We start from the raw sequence: 22,501 nt of genomic DNA, 5'->3' as shown, positions 1-22,501 counted from the left end.
TAGTAATAGCAGAGGCTGACTTTGAACTCCTGCTTCCACCTTCTAAGCGTTAGAATTACAGATGTGTCCCACCTTCCTCAGATCTTCTAGAGGCTGCTTACGGTAGACCTTGGAACATCGGTTCTCAGCCTGTGGTCTGGACCCATGGGGCAGGGTGGTGGGGATCGCCTGACCCTTCCACAGGTGGTGTATATCAGATCGCCTGTATACCAGATATTTACATTACGACTCTTAACAGTAGCAACATTAGTCATGAGGAGCAATGAAATAATTTCATGGCTGGTGGTCACCACAGCATGAGGAACTGTATTCAAAGGTCACAGCATTAGGAAGGTTGAGAACCACTGCCTTAGAAGAAGGAACTGCAGAAATACCTGATTTTGTGTTTTTGAGACACGATCTCATTCTGTAGCCTGGGGTAGTGTTAAACTTCTTATTCTTCTGACTACATCCCAAGTGTTTTGTCCTTAAGTATACAACAAGAAACCCAGTAGAAATGAAAGTTTTAAAAAAACATCATTTGGTTCTAGGTCAACCAAGGCTACACAGAGAAACCTGCTTTAAAAAAAAAGTGTTTATTTGTATGTGTCTGCATGTGCGGATCCCAACTTTGGTCCTCATGATTTCACAGCAAGTACTCTTCAATCACTGAGTCACCTCCCCAGCGCAGAAATTAAGATTTCCTTCGGAATCATCTGTATTTCATTTACTTGAGATACTAGTGCATGTATAGCAGCAAAAGAGAAAAATCTGTGAATGTGTCTGTGCACACAGACATTAAATAAGTACTTAGATGTAATAAGGAAAATGTGGTAGCAGTATTAACTTGTTTGTAAATGAGCTAACCATAATTGGATGCTTTTCCAACATGATATTCACCATCAGTGAACTGACTGATTAGGATTCAAATCATTGGGATACCAGATTTGTTCCAAGGGGTTGAGGCTTTCTGGTACATAAGTTAAAGAGCCTTTCTGAAAATCACAACAGCCTCTGCCTTTGGGGCTTCATTTTACAGTTGAGAGTAACAGCAGAGGAAGCGGGCAGCGGTGGCGAGGGCTGCGGGGGAAGCTGAGCATCTCCTGTGAGTCTCTCCAGCTAGAGTGGCATCTTGCTCCAATCTCCTGGGTCCTTACTGCGAATAGTTTCTTCTCCCTGGTACACGTGTTTCTTCAGATATTTAGTGAACACATCTCGGTATATTGGTTGATCAAGGTAGTAGGCCACATGTATTTGCTTATTTTGGGGTGTGTGTGTGTGTGTGTGTGTGTGTGTGTGTGTGTGTGTGTTAGTGAGAATGGAACAGCATGGGCCTCTACACACTCTCCCACTGTGGTAGATCCCTAGCCCAAATTTTTACACTAATTTATTTTTGGTGGTAGAGATTGAGCTCAGGGCCATGCCTGCCCCTTCCATTGACCTACACTCCAGCCCTATTTATCACTACATTTTGATGAAATTTTCCAATACACATGGATTTCATAGACTGCAGATACTTGTATTCTCTTAGTCACCAGTCGCTGGTGTTCTCCCTACCTCCTCATCACTGCCCCTCCCACCCTTTAAGAACAGTGGTGTGATTGTCTCCGTGCCGAGGTGGATGCTTTTTCAGTCAGGACTGGAGCTGTGGGTGTTTGGAGTGGAGTTGCCTTTTGGGATCAGCTTTCCTTGTTGCCGCAGGGCAGAACTTTGAAGGTCTGATCTACTGTGTCACACCAGGTCTGAATGTATTCTTTATTCTCCTTCTGGCATCGCTATTGATTTATCACGAGTTTTCTTTTGTACATTTCTATTGGTTGTGGTGAAGTGTGCTTCATCCACATACACTTTGAACATTAGAACATGTGAGTGTTTTCCTCTATTCATTTCTTCATGGAGCGTTTGTTAAGAGGATGTGTTCATGCTGTGTGAGACATTGAGGATGCAAAGCTGATGAAGGTTCGAGAGAGACAGTAGACTGGGTGTGGTGCACACACACGTTGAATCCCAGCACTCAGCAGGCAAAGGTAGGTGTGCCCCTGAGTTTGAGGCCAGCCTGGTAGTTAATTTCAGGACTACATGGTGAGACCCTTCCTTAAAAAAACGTTTTAGGAGCTGGAGGGATGGTTCTGTGCTTAAGAGCACTGGTTTCTCTTCCAAAAGACCTAGATTTGATTCCTAGCACCCACATGGCAGCTCACTACTCCTAGATCTGGGAGAAATCTCACAACGTCTTCTGATCTCCTTGGCACCAGACATGTATGTGGTGTGCAGACATATATGCAGACAAAACATTCATATACATAAATAATAAAAATAAAAAATGTAGTTAAATATGGTGTGTAGGAGGCCAGGTCTCATCTTTTAAAGGGTTCCTATGAGGAGGAGAGAGGGAGAAGAAACTTTTAGATAGAAAGATAATGAAGAGGAGAAAGACAGAAACACAGGATAGCTTCCAGAGGACCTGAATCAAAACCCAGTGGTCTCTTTTGCCGCTTCAAAAGGACTTTTTATAACAATGCCAAGGGGCAGGACAAAAGACCTCTCCCTTGCTAGATCAAAGCACACCACACAGCCAAGTATAGACCCTTCCAAACACCTGGTAACCACACCTGTGGTCAAATCATCCTTTTATGGAGCCCTGCTGGGTAAAGCAAGCTCAGATTCTAGGACCCTGAGTAAGTCCTCACTAGGGAAATCTCTGAGGGTCTCCACAATGGTAGAGCCTACCTATATAACTCCAACACTTGGGTGATGGAGTCTGAAGGATCAGGAGTTATCCCATCCTCATCTATATAGAGTTGAGGCCATCGTAGGGTACATGAAACCTTGTTGTATAAAACACACTATAGGTAGAGTTTTTCTGTGTCCCAGCAGTCGTTCCCAAATGACCACAAGAGACTTAATATAAATTATAAATGCTAGGCTGAGAGCCCAGGCTTATTACCAGCTAGCTCTTGCAACTTAAATTAACGCATTTCTATTAATCTATGTATTTCCACATGCTTCATGGCTTTACCTGTCCTCCAGCATGTCTTGCCCCCTCTGTGTCTCCTGGTAACTCCACTGATTCCCCCCCCCCCCCCAATTCTCAGTTTGGCTGCCCTACCTATACTTAGTGCCTGGCTACTGGCCGGTCATTCTTTATTAACCAATGAGAGTAAGTAACATATATCAACAGTGTACAAAAGGATTCTTCCACAGCAACACACAAACATTTTGTTGTTGTTTGAGACAGTCTTGCTGTATAACCCTGGTTGGCCTATAATTCACTGTGTGTAGACCAGGTTGGCCTCGGACTCAGCTATAACTATCTATTTCCTGAGATTAAAGATGTGCATAACCATGCTTGGCCAAAAAAAGTTTGAATGTTTGAGTTTATTATTTTTATGTGAGCACTTTATTAAGATGACATTAATTACTAAAAAGATTAAGATATTAATTACTAAAAATAATTTTAATGGGGCAGGGTGTACAACCCAGTAGTAGAGTTCTTGATTGCCATGTTCAAGGCCCTGGGTAGGACTTCAAAAAAGAGCAAGAAAAAATTTTTAATAACAGTTTTCTTTTTTAAAGGCAGGCTCTCACTGTAACCTTGGTGGACCTGAAACTTGCTTTGTAGACCTACCTGGTCTCAAGCTTGCGATGACCCTCTTCTGCCTCTTGAATGGCTGGACAGCAGTCTTTCACACTATGTCTAGCAGTTAAAGTAAATCTTAAAATGAGTTTTAGTAACAATTCAGTAAATATCAGTTGCTAGAACCTAATAAGAAGCCAGCTTCTTGGGACTTAAATTTACCTCTTTTTAATTTTGAACTAGGGTTCTATACATCTCAAACACACCATACTCCTGCCTCTGCCTTCTGAGTACTGATTACAGTTGTCGACGCCATACCTGGCTTCTTGCTGTTTTGATTATGACTCCCTTTTTACTCAATGCAGAGCAGGCTTCTTGTACTTTTCCCTTTGGGACTTTTCATCCAAGACACTTTTAAATGACCCCCAGTATATAGGCATATGAAATAGCTATACAAACCAAAGATTTACTGATGATAATGTTTATTTTAAAATAATTCGTTGTTATACAGTTACTTTTCTTATGTATTAAGATGAAAGCAAAATTTCATTAACAACAGGTGGATGTGCTTGTTTATTTTATTTTATTTTATTTTATTTATTTTGAGACAGGGTTTCTCTGTGTAGCTCTGCCTGTCTTGAAACTTACTCTGTAGACTAGGCTGGCCTCACAGAGATCTACCTGCCTCCGCCTCCCGAGTGCTGGGATCAAAGGTGTGCACCACCACTGCCCTGTGCACTTACTTATTTTTAATGTCAGAAGTATGTATAGGGCCACTTAAAAATTTGTTGAGATTCATGTTCTAATCCCAAGCCAAAATCTATGTATCCATTTCTTATGAAACTCAAGACAGCAACTCAAATAGCAATTTAAAAAATAAACTTTTCTTTTTTTGACAGCTTTATACATGTGTACATTGTATTCTGGTGATAGTCACCTAAATAGAACTTTTGTTTTGTTTTGTCTTGGTTTTTGAGACAGGGTTTCTCTGTGTAGCTCTGTCTGTCCTGAAACTCTCCATGTAGACCAGACTGGTTTCAAACTTACAGAGATCTACCTGCCTCTGCCGCCAGTAATGGGATCAAAGGCATGTGCCACCAATGCCTGGTGACAGAAAAGAACATTTTAACACAATCTAAAGTTATACTAGTTTGGTACTTAACATTCTGAGGAGTAACAGTAGGAAATAACTCAAAGTGTTTGTTTCCATAATTAAATCATTATGTTGTATGAGCAGAGAGCCTTGTATGTGCAGTTAGAGACTTGTTGAGCTGTTTCAGGCAGCGTGATGACAGTGGGTGCCTTGCACAGACAGCACTCTTGCTTTGTTCAGAACCAAGGTTGCAGCAGTCTCCTGATGCAGTGCAGTGCATGCTGAAGGAACACCTAGGATTCATTAGATCATTTCCAGTTAATATTTGGCTGTTACATGTTCACAGACCTTTTACTGTTGCCAATTTTTCTGTGTTCTCCAGAAAAATCCTATATGGAGTCATTACCCATAGTTTAAGAAACTGAGTTCTAGGGCCTGGAGAGATGACTTATCAGTTAAAAGCACTGACTACTCTTCCAAAGGATCCTGGTTCAATTCCCAGCACCCACATGGTAGCTCACACCTGTCTGTAACTCCAGTTCCAGGGCTTCTAACATCCTCACACAGACATACATGCAGACATGATAAAATAAGTTGTTTTATATATATATATGGAAGAAACTGGGTTCTAGAGAATTTTGTTAAAATCTTATTCCCAGCTTCCTATGTTTGAAAACAGGTAAATTTTAGCTCATTGTAATAAGCAGGCTATACCCCACATGATAAATTGGACAAAAGTAAGAGGGCTTAGGGACCATTTGTGTGTGTGGCATGAGTGTGTACATTGGCATGTTCATTCAGGTGTATATGCATAGGGAGTTCAAAGTCATATAGGCTACATGAGACACTGCTTTTAAAAACCGAAAAGTAGAGTGTGTTTGTGGGAAGAAAATGAAATTAAGACTGTTAGTGCATGCCTGTAAGCCTAGTCACCTGGGAGGTTGAGGCAGTAAGATTGTAGGGTCAAGGTCTGCTTGAGCTAGAGTGAGTTCAGGTCAAGCCTTGGAAATGTATTGAGCTACTTGCTGTCTTGAATGTAAACAGGACTGGAGAGGTAGTCTGTTGGAAGTGGGTAGGGGATTTTCCTAGTGAGGTGCTGGGGTCAACTTCCAGTCTGAGGGAAGTGGGGAATGGAGAGATAAACACTGAATCTGATTTGTTGGGTTTTGGCATAGGGTCTTGTGTAGCTCAGACTGGCTCCAAATTTACTATGTAATTGAGGATGACTTTGAAATCATAATTCTCCTGCCTCCACCTTCAAAGTGCTGTGATTACAGGGATGTTGCACCATGCTGTGCAGATAATACTTGTTCACTTAATAGAGAGTTAGTGTCTTTTTCTGCTTTTTTTAGATAGGGTCTCACTATGTAGACCAGGCTAGCCTCAAACTCAGAGATACTTCTGCCTCCAAGTGCTGGGATTAAAAACATGCTCCATCATACCCTGAATTTGTGTCTTGACTGTGGCTGACATCATGGGTATGTAATCTGTATAGTTACCAGGACTCCTTACTTAAGGAGGAACTGTGCTTAATTTAATACTAAGTCATCCTCTGTCTTGAGATGCTTAATTTTTGAACGAGTAGCTCTGTGCCATTCATCGATTCAGTCATTCATTCATTTTTGAGACTGAGTCTCAACTATGTAGCCCTGATTGGCCTCAAACTCAGAGATCCATGTTTCCCTGCCTCCTGGGTTCTAGGATTAAATGCATGAGCCACTATGCCTGACTTATTAAAAATTCGTTTAAAATTTATTTTTAATTACATTTACACCTGTGTGTAGTAGGTGTGTGCACATGAATGCAGGTGATTACAGAGGCTGGGGGTGTTTGATTTCCCCAGAGCTGGAGTTACAGGTGCTTTGTAAGCTGCTTGATGTTGGTACTGGTACTCAAACTTGGGTCCTCAGAAAGAACAATACTAAAAATTTCTTTGTCCAGTACTAAATATTCTTATGGTGATGAAAGGTTTGCATTTAGAATTAGCCAGCTGATTGTGGTGGTCACGGCTTTGTTGACGGTGTCCAGAGAATCCTAGTCAGCAGCCAGTTGAACGGATGCTGCCTTCCTCCCTTAGGCTGGACCCAGGGTGTTGTCCTTGGTGATGTCAGAGCCAACGCAGCCTTCACATCCTGTTTGATCAGGTGCTTGTTAGCCTTGACATCTGCAGTGAGCTAAGTGTCACTGTTGTCTTCTCCCTCTCAGTGGTCAGGGGACACCTCGTGGTAGCATCCTGGCTAAGCTGGTTTTTCCTGTGGGGTGGTTTTCCAAGGCCTCTGAACTACAGTGGTAATGGGCCACCGGAATGCAGACAGACAGGTGGACTCTGTTCATCTGCACTCTTATCCTCTAAGCTTTGCTTTGGGTTTAGACGTATTTCCTTGTAGAACCATCTTGGAAAGGGGCTTGCATTCTGCATTTTGTTGTTGCTTTTAAGTTTTTTTTTTTTTTTTTTTTTTTTAGTCAGGGCCTTGCTGCCGTAGCCTTGGCTGGCCTGAGGGGCCCTGCATTTCTTTTTTGTACTACATCCTATAAATTATTTAGTTAGACTCGATCCTGAATATATAAACCTACTAATAAGGGAAAGGTATGAGATTTTTTTAAAATGGTCCAAAGCTGAGAACATTGAAGTGTGGATCCTCAACATCAAATTTTTTTAACCTTGTTAGATCTTCAGCCTGTTTATTAAGTGTGTGTGGTTATAAGTAAGCAGTCAGATGCCGTACACACAGTAAACACTTAACATTATCCATCTTGATTAATGCTTTGTCTTCACGCTTTTCTTTTTCAGTTTATCTTCTAACCTGAAAAAGGCTTCATGAGTACTTCACTTTTAAACGTTCCTAAGAGACTGAGATGGGGGCTATTATTTTGAGGTAAGTGTCCAATTTTGTAGACTCTATTTCTTAGTCTCTTACCAAGTTGAATATAGAAGGAAAGTATGAGTATTAGTTCACTTCTTTTTTTCTAATTGGGGAGACAGGGTTTGGATGGGGGCAGGCCTAGCCTCTCTAAGGTAGACTGAGGGCCTACTGAGGGCTGCTTAATACAGACGGGTTTTCTGTTGGTTTATTTGCTTTTGTTTTTTGTTTGAAACTGTAGTCCAAGCTGGCCTGAAACTGCCCAGATAGCCTGGGCCTTGAGCTTCTTCAGTCTGGAGTCCTGGGACCACAGTCTCAGACACCGCTACTGGATAAAGGTGTTTCTGTTGTTGTTGTTTTAAATGAAGATTCACCAGGTGGTAGCCTTCTTGAGAGCACAAGGCCATTCCTTGCTCAGATAACAAAGGCAAACATAAAACCAGACTGCTGTTATTAACCCATGAGTTTGAACACGATTTTATTTTTTATTTACATGTCTGAGTGCTTTGTCTGAATGTTTGTGTGTGCAGTGCCTGCGGAGGCCAGAAGAGGGCGTGAGAGCCTCTGGAACTGGAATTATACCCAATTGTGAACCACTGTGTGGGTGGTGGGAATCAGACTTGGGTCCTCTGGAAGAGCAACAAATGCTCTGAACCTCTGAGCCATCTCTCCAGCCACGCAGTTTGGACATTTCAGAAGAAGCTAGACAGTTTTTACTGATTTATTGCCCTTTTTGGTGTACAACAATAATGGAGATTGAACCTTGGGTGGGCAAGTGCTCTTAACTTTACCAACCGTTTGTTTTATTTTATGCATATGGGTGTTTTGCATGCATGTAAACCCTTGCAACACTTGCATGCTTGACTGGAGTGAGAGACAGTTGTGAGCTGCTATGTAGATGCTGGAAATTAAGCCCGAATCTTTTGGAAGAGTAGCTGGTGCTCTTAATCACTGAGCTGTCTTTCTAACCCCCTTATTTGGGTGGGTTGTTTGTTTTTTTTGAGACAGAGTCTCACTCATTATGTAGCTCTGCCTGGTCTGAAACTAGCTCTTAGAGTAGATTGGCTCCAAACTCAAAGAAATCCGCTTGTCCCTGCCTCCTGAGTGCTGGGGTTAAAATCATGCACCACTTATGCCTGGCTGACAGGTTTTTGAAGTGATCAAATTAGGGAAATTTTGAAGAATGATCAGGGTGAGTCAGGAAGAGTAATACAACACATGATCTGTAAGTGGAGAGGGGAATACCGGGAGCGGAAGGGAACAGGCAGAGACAGGGTGGAAACATAGGGTGGGTGTGGAGCAGGGTGTATGTCAGGGTACCAGTCCAAACTCAATACCTGTGCATGAGTATGCCATGAGGAAACTTGTTACTTTATGTGCTAATTAGAAAAGAACGGCCAGGCAGTGGTGGCGCACGCCTTTAATCCCAGCACTCAGGAAGCAGAGCCAGGTGGATCTCTGTGAGTTCCAGGCCAGCCTGGGCTACCAAGTGAGCTCCAGGAAAGGCGCAAAGCTACACAAGAGAAACCCTGTCTCAAAAAACCAAAAAAAAAAAAAAAAAAAAAAAAAAAAAGAAAGAAAGAAAGGAAAAAAAAAGAAAAGAAAAGAACGATCAATGTGGGGTTATTCGTTTGAAATATGGGCTCACTCTGTAGCCCAGGCTGGCCTTACCTCAGGGCTGTTTTCCCGCCTCAGCTTCCTGAGTGCTGCCATTGGAGACATGCACCACCATGTCTGTGAGCGGTGTTAATGTTATTTTCTAGGTGCTACAGCTTTAACCTAGTATCTCACACGTGCTAAGCTTGTGCTCTGCCACCAAGTTCACCTCCAGCTGAGTATAGCTTTTATGCTGCTCCTTGGAAAATGACGCATTTGAAATTTGTTTTGTTTTTTGTTTTTTGTGGTTTTGTTTTTTTGTTTATTGGGACAGGGTCTCACGTAGCATAGTCTGGTCTCTAATTCTCTTCTGTATCTGAGGCTGACTTTAAACTCCTGATCCTTCTGCTCCTACCTCCCAAACGTTGGCATTGGAGGCATTCACCACCATGTTTTTGGTTTTTTGAGACAGGGTCTTATTTAGTCCATGCTGGCCTTAAAGTGATTATGTTGCTGAAGATGACATTGAACTCCTGAACCACCTGTCCCCCATCCTAAGTGCTGTGATGATAGGCAGGTGCCACCAAGCCTGGTGTTGAGCTGTTGTAATTTGAAAATTTATTATGTTTATAAACCCTGAGTGAACAGAGGTCCAGTTTCAGCCTGCCTGCCAGAGTTTGGGGGAGCTGGTTACTACGTCCAGTTCTGTTTCTTTGCTCCCGGGTCCGTTTCACTAATGTGCACTGGATGTTTATACAGTTGGGAATGATGTTCATAAAGATATTATTGAGTGTCTACAGTTCTGGTCCTTTGATAATGTAATGGCCATGTGCATTTTGCTTTTTCTCAGAACATAACTGGTCAGATTGTCATGTATCTGCCTTAGACAGTAAGGACACTATGAAAGCTGTGACTGTCTGCATAGCATGACCTTTCAAAACTGTTTTTTTTTTTTTTTTTTTTTTTTTTTTTATGTTGCCAGAATCTCATTTAGCCTTTTGACAGCCACACGATAGAGGAAGTAGTAGATAAAGGACAGCATAAATGTCTGCCTTGTTCTCAGTCCAGTTTTCCAGTGGAAGAGGGTGCAGAATAGTCCGTGCTGTTACATGCTTACAGCTTTATGTGAAAGCTTAGGTTAAGGCATTCTTCAAATTTTATTATCTATTGTTATCATCATCATCATCATCATCAGTGTGTGTGTGTGTGTGAGGGGGGGGGGGCGTGTACAGGCCATGACACTCGTGTATTCGGAGGGCATCTTTGTCCAGTTGGTCCCCTCTTCCCACCTTGGTTTTTTGTTTTTTGTTTTTTTTCTTCTCTTCCCACCTTTAAGTGGAGTCCAGAGATCAAACTCTGGCTGTCTCTCCTGCTGCTGCTGCAAGCACCTTTGTCTGCTGAGCCATCTCACTGGTCCAGGTTTGTTTGTTTAGATTATTATTTTCTTTTTCTTTTTTGGTTTTTTGAGACAGGGTTTCTCTGTGTAGCCTTGGATGTCCTGGGACTCGCTCTGTAGACCAGGTTGTCCTTGAACTCAGATCCACCTGCCTCTGCCTCCTGAGTGCTGGGGTTAAAGGCATGCACTACCACTGTCTGATAATTTATCTTATTTTCTGTGTATGAGTATTTTGCTCCCATGTATGTATTTCTCTGCACCACACATGTGCCTGGTACCTATAGAGGTCAAAAAAGGATATGGAATCCCCTGAAACGGGAGTTGTGGACAGTTGTCAGCTACCATGTAGGTGCTGGTAATCGATCCCAGGTCCTCTGTAAGAACAAAGGCTCTTAACTGCTGAGCCATCTCTCCAGCCCCAAAGGGGTTTGTTTTGTTTTGTGTTTTAAAGACTCGTGTGTGTGTGTGTGTGTGTGTGTGTGCGCGTGCGCGCGCGCGCGCCTGTGTCTGACTGTGTGCCTATAAACGCGCATTTGTGGGAGTCTATAAGCCTGTGTGCACACATTCCAGCTAGAAGACTTTGGGTCTCCTGTCATTCTCCATCTGTTCCTTTGCAGCACAGTCTCTTCCTGAGTGTGGGGTTCACACTTTGACAGTTAGGCTTGAGGCCATCAAGTCTGGGCAGCCCTTATCTCCATCCTTGTCAGAGCTGGGGTACTGATACGCAGTGATGCTGGCTTGTTGGGGTGCTGGTATCCTAACTCCAGTCCTCAGGATTATACAGGAAGTGCTGTTATCTAATGAGCCATCTTTCCAGCCCAAAGTTTACTGGTTTAATGCATAACATAGGATATTATTCTAAGTGTAATTTTATAAAATGGACAGTACAGATTGCGTTTCCTAATCTGAAGTGCTCCATAATCCAGACTGTGTGTGTATGTGGTATTGGGAATTGAGCCCAGAGCCTTATAGGAGCTCAGGTACCATTAGTGGTGTCGTAATCAACAGTTAGCAGGATACAAGGCCTTGCTATAGTCTGTAATCTGTCTTCTGTCTTAAAATTTGGAGAGAAAGACAACAGTTGTAACAAGCAGTTGCAGAGGTGCATGGTAGGAAGTTGGAGGTGGGAACAGTGCTGGGAGGGCAGAGTTCAGGGACCAGAGCAGGCTGGAGTTTGACTTGGTTAACCCAACACAGACCACAGGCTGAGTGGACTAGAGAATGAGCTCCCATCACACGACTCTTCATGCCTCGCCTTGCATTTGCTGTCACTGTGAGCATTTGCATGCATAGAAACATTCAGTGGGGCTGGGGAAGTGGCTTGGTGATGAAAGAAGACCCCAGAACCCAGGAAATGCTGGGTGGGCCTCAGCCTGCCTGTAATTCCAGCACTTGGAGGTGGAGATGGGATCCCATACGTAAGCTGGCTAGCCCAGCGCTAGCCAGCCGTACCTGTGAGCTGGGCTTTAACTGGAGGGACTGTCTCAGGGGATATGATGGAGAGCGATGGAGGAAGACTTGTAAATGAGCTCAGCCTTCCATGTACACACACTTTCAGATAGAAACACACATGTGTGTCACACACGAGAAGAAAGACATGCCGGGAAGACTTCAATTTACGGAGAAAATAGGACCTATGTGTGGTGCCCCGAGCAATATTAGTGCTTTCCTCTGCTGCTTCCTTTTGCAAGAGACATTGCCCTGAATTTTGTTTCATTTCCTTAGTTTGTTTTTATGATCTTACTCTGTCTTTGCATCTCTAATAATATTTACTTTCTTAATATTTTTTGAGACAGACTCCCTGTGTAGCCCCAGCTGGCTGTAGGCCAGGCTGGCCTCAGACTTGCAGAGATCCACCTACTTCTGCCTCCTGAGTGCTTGGATTAAAGTGTGTATCACCATTCCCATTGGTTTTGATTTTGGTTTTTTGAGACAGTGTCTTACTATGTAACCAGGCTGGTCTGGAACCTACTTGGGGCCTGGAACCAGCAGTGATCTTGCTTTCTCAGCATCCTAAGTGAGTGAGCCACCATGCCTATCTCTAATGATATTTCAACTGGTACTTAGAGTTAATTCAACTGAGTCTTACGGTATGTGTTCTTTTGGACCCCCCCCCTTTTTTTTTTTAAAGTGAGACAGTGTCTCATATTATTCCAAACTAGATTGAAACTGAGTAGCAATTCTTTTGCCTCAGGCCCCTGAGTACTGTGGATACAACTGATGTGAGCTACCATGCCTGGCCCTTTTTCTGTTTCTTTAACAGTGCTTGTGAAGTTCATTAATGGTGGTGTATATAGTTGTATTTATTTAATTACTTTTCCATATTATAAAACATTCTGTACAATTTCCTGCTCTATTGATGTATGTTTGAGTTGAGACTTCTTTTGGTTATTATGAAAATTTTTAGCTTAAATGTTCATGTGCCTCTGATATTCTTGGATGAGAGTGTCATAAAATAAGAACATGGGGTTTTTGATGTTCTGTTTAGAGAAGAATGAGTTAGTTTGTTCACCTGCTAACAGTGATCTGTGAATACCAGTGGGTTTCGTTTCTTTGTTTTTGGTTTTTATTTTGACACGGTGACACTGTGTAGCTCTGACTCACTCAGATCCCCCTGCCTCTGCCTCCCATGCTGAGACCAAAAATGTGAGCAACCACTGGCCTGATTGTGGTTTTAGTTATCATTTCTATAGTGAATAATTACATTAAGCATTTTTACCTGTAAGCTTTTGGGTTATTTGGGCTTTGGTAAATTTCTGGTTTTTTTGCTTTTTATGTTGGATTCATATTTCTTTATATAGTCCCGTTAACTTATAGCTTATCAATGGTATAAGTTGTGTGCTTCGGCTCATGACCAGTTGAAATTAGGGGTTTTGTTAAGCTATCCCTACCCCTAAAACATGCTTCATCTAATCATTTTGTACTCTCCTGTTGAATGTTTTTCATCGGGTCTTCTCCCGTTTATTTACACCAGGAAGAACACTACATGTACTCGGCCTCTTGCCTGTGCCTATTCTCTGACTGGTCCCTGTCCTGGATCTCACTCTGTAGACCAAGCTGGCCTTGAACTCACAGAGATCCGCCTGCCTCTGCCTCCCAAGTGCTGGGATTAAAGGCGTGCACCACCACCGCCTGGCCTGAGTTCCAGTCTTAGTGGTCTTGCATTTCTTAAAATACTTAAGGTTTCTGATGTCCTTTCTCTCTTTGCCTAATTTCATGTCTGCCTTAAGTCAGATTCATATTCATTGTGCCTCTGCAGCTGTTGGTGACAACAGTAATCCTCAGAAGGTGCTAAAAGAGAACTGTCGCTGTGTTCATTTCCATGGGGGTGAGGTGGGGAGGTGCTCTAAAGCACAGAGTGCAAAGCAATGCCCAGAGAGGATGCTGGTGATTCTGCCAGGGGTAGGAGCAAGGGCTTTGCTGGCATCATGGTGACAGTCTCTACACTCTTACTGATAATTCTGTTTCCTGTTTGGACAGAGAAGAAAACACTTGATATTGGACTACCTGTGACTAATGATTGTGGGTTTTAATCATAGCCTTCCAACCTCGTGTGTTTGACTAAATTAGTGAAGATCATTTGTAACAGACTGAAAATTAATAATGGCCAAACCCAGCAGACTGTGCCTCTGTTTTCACTCAAGAAGCAGTTGCTATGGAGTGATCTCTTTCTTCCACTTGTGGCTGCTCTTCGTTATTTGTTGCCATTGGAAGGAGAATGAGGTGATGCAGACTGTAGTCGTCCTGCACATTCCTGACCTGAGGTTGGTACAGCTGTTTCCACTCTGCATTCCATATGGAGCTCCATATACAGCCACTTGTAACTGCACAGGAAGCCGGAATCTTTGGCTTACCTGGTGTCCCACCACAATTCCAGTCTGTCACAGTGACAGTGGTGTAGTTACCTTATTCCTTAAGCCCCAGTTTTAAATGTTTAAGAATCCATAGTCCTTTAATCCCAGCATTCAGGGAGGCAGAGGCAGGAAGATCTCTTGAGGCTAGCCTCATCTTCAAAGCAAGTTCTAGGACAGCCATGGCTGTTACACAGAGAAACCCTGTCTTAGGCAGGGTTGGGTGGAGATGGGAGGGGAATCTGTACTCTAGGGCCAGCAAGGTGGCCTGGTGGGTGAACGTGCTTGTCAGTAAACCCGATAAGCCTGAGACCAGCGTGGTGGGAGGCGGAGCTCAACTCCCACAAGTCGTCCTGATGTTCACACATAATGTACACGTGTGCCCCCCCATGCTCACACAAAACAGACACAATTTTCTTTCTTTTTTTAAAAGATTTACTTATTTATTATATATACAGTGTTCTGCCTGCATGAATGCCTGTATGCCAGAAGAGGACGCCAGATCTCATTACAGATGGTTGTGAGCCACCATGTGGTTGCTGGGAATTGAACTCAGGACCTCTGGGAAATCGACCAGTGCTCTTAACCTCTGAGCCATCTCTCCAGCCCAATAAATATAATTTTTCAAGTAAAGAAAAAGATAGTTAAGAAACCATACTCTTTAAGTTTTATAGCATGTGAGCATTTCCTTAGTGATGAAAGCAAAGAGTTTCCAGGCATCTCCATACACTTCCCATGTTGTAGGAATTCAGGCTGTAGCTGGTGGTCCTTACCAGCTCTGTTAGCACAGTCAGGCTGTCACAGTTCACTAGCTTTCCTACGATCCTGGATGCAGGCTTCATCATGGAGCCAGGAATCACAACCCATCCTGTAATCTCAGTACTCAGGGCTGAGGCAGGGGAACTGCTGCCAGTTTGAGGCCAGCTGGGGATGCATACTAAGACACTGTCTAAAAAAACCAAAACACAGAAACAAAGTTTACTTATGATCTTATAGCAAATAGAAGTTATTACATGAAGTAAATCTGAGATTATGCCTTTATGCAAGTTGTTGGCAAACATATTAGTACTATGCTAGCCGGTTTTGAACTATTAAATTAAGAACTTGTTTAAATAGTCTGTATTCTTTGGAAAATATGACTGTTTAATTAATTTATTTATATATTTTTTGTTTGAGACAGTGTCTCACTGTGTAGCCCTGGCTTGCCCGGAATTCACTATGTAGACAAGTCTGGCCTCCTGCCTGCCTCTGCCTCTGGAGTGCTGGGATTAAGGATGCACACAGCCACACAAACACAGACATATGCACTAAGTAGGCCCTGTGAAAACAGCATTGATTCTCTTCAGAGGGTGCTGCCTCCACTCACCTGCCATGCTTGCTCCTAATAGCCCTTCCGCTTCACCTTACCATCCCACCTTCTTGGGACAGTCAAGCAGATACTCTCCCTAGTCTTCTTTACCAGTAGTCATCCTCATCTCTGGCTCCTGTAGGCCATGAGCCAGTTAAGCCTTACCTACCCTCTCACGTGTTTCCTTCATATAAGAAGGAGGACCCTCCCAGTGAAGTAGTTGAGATGTGACTCCCACTTAACATCTGTAAGTGTCTGCATGAATGTGTGTGCTATGTGTGCAGGTGCCCACAGAGGCCAGAAGAGGGCATTGGATCCCCGGACTAGAGAGTTACAGATGGTTGTGAGCTGCCATGTGGGTGTTGGAAATCAAACTCAGGTCCTCTGGAAGAGCAGCCAGTGCTCTTAACTGCAGAGCCATCTTTCCAGCCCCAGTGTTTTAGTTTTTTTTTTTTTTTTTTTTTTTTGTTTGTTTTTTTTGGTTTTTTCAAGACAGGGTTTGTTTCTCTGTGTAGCTTTGCGCCTTTCCTGGAACTCACTTGGTAGCCCAGGCTGGCCTCGAACTCACAGAGATCCGCCTGCCTCTGCCTCCCGAGTGCTGGGATTAAAGGCGTGCGCCACCAACGCCCGGCGTGTTTTAGTTTTTAAACCTTATCTTTCCCCAGTCAAATGTGTGGTGTGCCTATAACAGAGTGAATATTTAGTAAATAAATAATTAATTGAACTCAGGACTAGGTAGGAATTCTGCCTCTGAGCTAGCCTCTCTCCTCCTCTTTGTTCAATGCCTTGCACTGAATGACACTGTCCGCCTCCCTTTCCTGGCTTACTGAACCCTCTAGAGAGAAGACTCCAGAGACAGATAGCCTTGTATTAGCCTTGGCTGCCTACGCCCGCTTCTCTGTCAATAATAAGGGGAAATGAAAGCCCCTCACAGATGCATTTTGTCATTCAGGGCCAGATATCTAAAGAGGAAAATTGTTCGCCAAGGGAAAAAAATTAAAACAAATAAATATTGTACAAAGCAAAGTTAAACCATTGTGCAAAAGAATAGTAAGTCCTGAAATTACTGGAGGAAACCCAGTGTTGGTAGCAGACTCTTTTAAACTGTGGGTATTTTCTCTTGCTTTCAAAATGACAGCAGCAGGCAAATAGTTAAAAGGTCCAGAGCCTGTAGCGGTGCTTTTTCTACAGCTGAAGCTATTTAAAATTCTTCTCATGTTGCTGTTTGCCATCCAGATGGCTTTCTGGCCCTGGTTCAATTCCTAGATGTGAGGGCTGTCGGTTACGCACTAGCTCCGCTACGCACTTGTACAGTTCGGCTCTTGACTCTTTCTCACAGCAGTTCCATGAGAGTATCTTACAAGGACCAGAAGTCCTTGGGAGATTGGCCGACATTCACAGAAACGTGCCTAGGAGCCTATCGGACACAACCAGTGGAGAAACAGAAGCCAGCACTCAAGCAGTGAGACTTGGGGATAGTTTCCTTTACACTGGTTGAGATTTTTCTAGCCTTTTGGGGTTGTTTTGGTTTTTTGGGAACAGGGTTTTTCCTGTGTGGACCAGGCTGACCTTGAACTCACAGAGATCCACCTATACCTATACCTGCCTCCCAAGTGCTGGGACTAAAGATGTGCACCACCATGCCTAGCTCTGCTTCTTTGTTAAATCCACTTGGACTCTACTCTTGCTCTCCTTATCTTCCGTCTTCTAAGACCATGTGACCCCTTGTGCCAGGCGAGGTAGTGTCTGGTGGTAAGACACGGCTTAACACTAGTAAGAGGTATTTGTTGTTGTTTAGAGAACTCCTTAGGCACACTGTAGTAGAAGATGTTTATGTTTGGACTTGCTCACCTTTGATTGTGTCTTTTACAAGTACACACTGACTGCAGTGTATGCCAGCAGCTTCATAGCCAGGGTGTTGCTGCTTTTGATTCTATGTATTGACTTAGAGATTAACAACCTAAATAAAAACTCTTACTTGTTGCATGGCTTTCGTTCACACACAGGACAAAAAGCCATTGACTACTTGTCCCTCAAGTAAGTAGTACTAAGGAAAGACCCGTGTTCCAAGGTAGAATTTCTAGGATGTACATAAGCAGCAGGAGTGGCCTTGCTATGTGTATTCACTTGATACATTACCCCTGTAATTGGAGGAAGGGTTTTTGTAGTAGCCCATTCTATTTGTTCTGAGCATTTTTTATCACATTATCTTGAGTTTGGGAACATTGTAAAGTAGTTATGTAAATTGTATTTGTTTTGGTCAGGAGGAATATAATTTTAAAGTATACTCCTCATTTTGATCTCTCTTTTTAAAAGCATTATGTATGTGCCTGGGTGCTATATGGTGCCATGGGTAGACTCTTTCTACCTTTATGTGGGTTTTAGGATCAAGCTCAGTTTGCCATGCTTGCACAGCATTGCTGAGCTAGCTTGCGATCTTGTAATTTTGCCTTCTTATTTCAGCTGATTTTGAATTGTTAATCCACTGCACTCTGCTACAGAGTGACACCCCACCAGCCTTTGATCCCAGAGGAATGGTACAACACAGTAATAACAGAAAATTCAAATTAATGAAAGAAAACTCTGTGACAAATCAAGTCAAAATGTCATCACAAAGACTCATAGCATGCCATTAACAATCTGATTGTTGCCCAAGAGAAATTAAATAACAACAGAGCTGAGAAACACTGCTCTAAATGCTTTCCGACCTACCAATCAGGGCTGATGACTGGAAGCATGAATGAGAGGCACCACTGTTCTTTCATCGAAGAATGGCAAGTCTTGTTAATTTTAGTCCCCAGGTAAACTAACATTCTTTCTAGTGCTTTTTAAATGCCAGGGGCCATTCCAGGTACCTTTTTGGTATAACCTTAAAAATTTAATCCGGTTAATTTTTTTTTTTGTGTGTGTGTGTGTGTGTGTGTGTGTGTGAGAGAGAGAGAGAGAGAGAGAGAGAGAGAGAGACAGTGTCAGTCAGTCTGACTACATTGCTGTGGCTGGTCTAGAACCTGCTATATAGACCCAGACTAGCCTCAACTCAAAGAGCTCCTTCTGCTTCTGCCTCCTGAGTGCTGAAGGCCAAAGAGATTAAGTAGCTTATTCAAGGTTATAACAGCTTAAGTATGTAACAGCTAGTTACAGAAAACCAGATTATCAAAAAGATCTCTTGAGGGGAGGGGCTTAGTCCTTAGCATCACTGAGGAGCTGTTGACAGTTAATGGTTGCCAGGGGATAGGGAGTTTTTTTTCTTTACCAGTGGCTGCAAGTTAGTTGCCCACGCTTCAGTCAATACCCTTCCACCCATGCTCATGCAAACAACACTAATTAAACTTAGTGGACCACCAAAAAAAAAAAAAAAAAAGGAACAAAAAAACACAAGCCTTTAATCCCAGCATTTAGGAGGCATAGGTAGGCAGATCTCTGAGGCCAGCCTGGTCTTCAGAGGTAGTTCCAGGATAGCCAAGGCTACACAGAGGAACTCTGTCTCAAATCCAACAACAACCACCAACCAAACAAAAATACCCTGTAACAGAAAGGCATGAAGACAGTGTTGCTGGGGAGAGGGGTTCATCAGGAGAGGGTTCTCAGGAGGGAGGCTAGAGTGACCAAACTGTATTATTTACACGTATGAAATTGTCAAAGAATAATAAATTTTGAAAAAGTCACACAGAGAAAAAAGACAACTGTGGCAAGGTCCTGTGCTCTTGTTCCTTTTGGGGGAGCGGGCCAGGTAGGCGCAGAGTCAATGACACAGACTTTGGGAGAATGTAAAAACAACAAGCTCAGTTTATTCAGGAAGAGGCAAGCCTTATATACCCTCCACCCCACGGGGGGGGGGGGTCTGATGAATATGCATCTGCTAGTGTGACATGGCTGCCTCTCATTGGTCAAGGTCATCTCCAGATCATGTTTCAGCTGCTGTTGCTAAGCCCCTTAGGCAGACCCAGGTTTGCTCTCAGAAAGTATCTTTTTTACTTGTTTGGGCCAACTGGCCCTCAAGCCTGTTAGGGATGAGTCATCACATAGACACCTACTGTGTAAAGCAACAACTAACAACGCAGTTCCATGTAGTTTGTCAGATAGTCGACAGAGGTTTATTTTGGGGTGACTTATAACCAGCAAAGGGATAGGTTACAGAATCCAGGAGAGGTGAGGTGCAGTCTAACACAGTTCTCTGGAGACTTGGTCTGTAATCCAGCATCCAGGATCATGAGGTAGCCAAGAGAGTGAGAAATATGCACCTCTGGTCTTAAGGGGTCTCCATCTCAGCCATGCCCTGGGGCAGGGGCAGGTGCTTACTGCCTACTAGGGGCGGTGCTTCAGGGGTGAAGCACAGACAACTACCCCCACATCTCCCCTTTTTGTTTAAGGAAGAAAGTTCTGACCTAACACAAAATTATATACAATAGGAATTATTATCAAGGAGAAATAAAGGGTAATGACATAAACAAATGGAACTACAACCAACAAGAGCAACATCAAACAAGAGACACATACTAAAATCCAGAGAAAGTCTGGAGCATAGGTAAATGGCATGTTACAGAGATCATTCCAAAAGGTGTCCTATCCTGAAGACTTAATATGATCTGGCTAAGATACAAGATTGTAACTTTAACTGTTAGTTTTCAATCCCATCAAAGACCTGAGAAGGAATATAATATCTGAGAAACAGTAGAAGGATGCAAGCAACTTTCGGAGAGTCTTGTGAGAGTAGACAGAGACAGCTGGCAGCCTGGACAGTCACCTAAAGTTTCTTAGCATCGTTGGTGCAATCAAATTGGCTACAGGCCTAGAGTATCTGACAGATCATTTTCAGAAGCAGGTATTTTGAAAGGCTGTTTTACCCTGTCTTGGCAGAGTTCAGTAGTCACTTTTCCTTGTGTCCTGCTCATTCAGAAGGGACAGTATTTGTATTGTCAACAGTCGAGGCAAGGGCAGTTCTTTGCCAAGTAGGCCATTTTGTGCCAAGAAGAAGACAAACTTCCAAAAGGAAATGTCTTAGAAGCCCAACATTCTCTCTGGATCAAATCGGTGCTGTCAGGAGCAATCATGTCTCATGTCAACAGTATTCTAAATGCCGTATTCTCTAGGTCTATGAAGTGTTCAAAGACTACCTGTCCACCTGACCTATATATCTGTAAATCTGGGCAGCCTAACTAACATAACTATTGAGATGACAAGCATAGGTGACTATAAATCTGTAAGTTTTATTTATCTAAATAACTTAAGGACTAAGGCTTCATGTAAACAAGGTAAACATTCCATAAGCAAATGTTGGTAAAAGAACAATGACCTCAAAATTGTGACAATACACAAAATAGCTTAAACAGAGGTAGGAATGTATAGTGCAATATGCAATATGACAGTAATCCTAAATATGTATCAATATACAAAATATCCTAAACAGAGGTAGAACATACATATAGTATGACAAATATAATATTACATTTGTATCAATATACAAAATATTTCAAACAGGAGTGGGAGTATGTATACAATACAACAAATATAGTTTTGTATTTGTATCAATATACAAATGATCTTAAATAGGACTATAAGAATAGTTTACATTTCTATCAATATATAAGAATCCATATCAGTGTAAATTATCTAAGACTGATATTTTACTGAATTAGTTTACTAGTAAATACAATAATCTACCTTAATATCCTATATCTATCCATTCCCCCTTTTCTTTTCTAAAAGAGAATACTGAGTCCATTTTTTTCTTCCATCCCCAACTCTATAACCATTGCCTGGCCAGCTTAGTCTGTACAGCATGAGAGTCTTAATCTCAGGGTCATGGGTTCGGGCCCCACGTTGGGTACCAGTTAAACTAATGAGGCAATTCCATGTAGTTTATCTGATAGTCAAAAGAGGTTTATTTTGGGGTGACTTAAAACCAGCAAAGGGATAGGTTACAGCATCCAGGAGAGGTGAGGTATAGTCCAATGCAGTTCTCTGGAGACTTGGTCTGCAATCCAACATCCAGGATCATGAGGTAGCCAAGAGAGTGAGAAATATGCACCTCTGGTCTTAAGGGGTCTCCATCTCAGCCATGCCCAGGGCAGAGCAGGTATCTAGCAGTTACCTGCTGCCTTCTAGGGGTGGTGCTTCACAGACAACTACCCCTACATCTGTGTTTTAGTAAATAATACCTATGGATCTGGTTCAGTATTAGTGAGTTTTTTTTAAAAAGGGATTTATTTACTTATGTACTTTATGTATATGGGTGTTTTGTCTGTCTTACATTTGCACACTAGAAGAAAGCATCAGATTCCATGGGACTACAGTTATAGATGGTTGTGAGCCACCCTGTGGGTGCTGGGAATTAAGCTCAGGACCTTTGGAAGAGCAGCCAGCTCATTTAACTGCTGAGCCATCCCTTTGGCCCCATATTAGTGAGTTTTATACCACATTAAAAAGTGTTAATCAGTCAGGCATGGTGGCATATGCCTTTAATTTCCAGAGGCAGAGGCAGGCGGCTTTCTATGAGTTCAAGGTCAATCTGCTTTACATAGTGAGTTCCAGGACAGCCAGGGCTATGTAGAGACCCTGTCTCAAAAAAAAAAAAAAAAAGTGATAATCATAGAATGAAAAGTCAAATGTGTGTCTAATTAAATTAGACTTTTAACTTCATAATTAAAAGTCTTTTGTTTTACATTTTGCATATGTGCACATGAAAAAAATTAAAAATTACTTGAGGGAGATCTCTTTTATAAAATTACAGTGATTCAAATGAAATGATTTTAAAGTAAAGCGTTGAAGTCCAGTGTGGCAGTTATTATATGTAGTCCCTC

The 22,501-nt window shown here is 42.5% G+C and overlaps 1 protein-coding gene across 1 annotated transcript in view; it reads left to right on the top strand.

Annotated features, from left to right (window-relative positions):
• Pik3cb (phosphatidylinositol-4,5-bisphosphate 3-kinase catalytic subunit beta) overlaps positions 1–22,501 on the top strand; it is a 110,449-nt gene that overhangs the window by 14,157 nt on the left and 73,791 nt on the right. The window contains exon 2 of the mRNA XM_028869985.2: positions 7,441–7,525. The gene's annotated coding sequence lies outside the window, so the exon portion shown is untranslated. The remainder of the gene's footprint in view (positions 1–7,440; positions 7,526–22,501) is intronic.

The sequence above is a fragment of the Peromyscus leucopus genome, chromosome 7 (assembly GCF_004664715.2).
Source record: "Peromyscus leucopus breed LL Stock chromosome 7, UCI_PerLeu_2.1, whole genome shotgun sequence".
Taxonomy (NCBI): domain Eukaryota; kingdom Metazoa; phylum Chordata; class Mammalia; order Rodentia; family Cricetidae; genus Peromyscus; species Peromyscus leucopus.
Note: the sequence above shows the minus strand (reverse complement) of the source record. Positions and strands in the feature narration are given on the sequence as shown.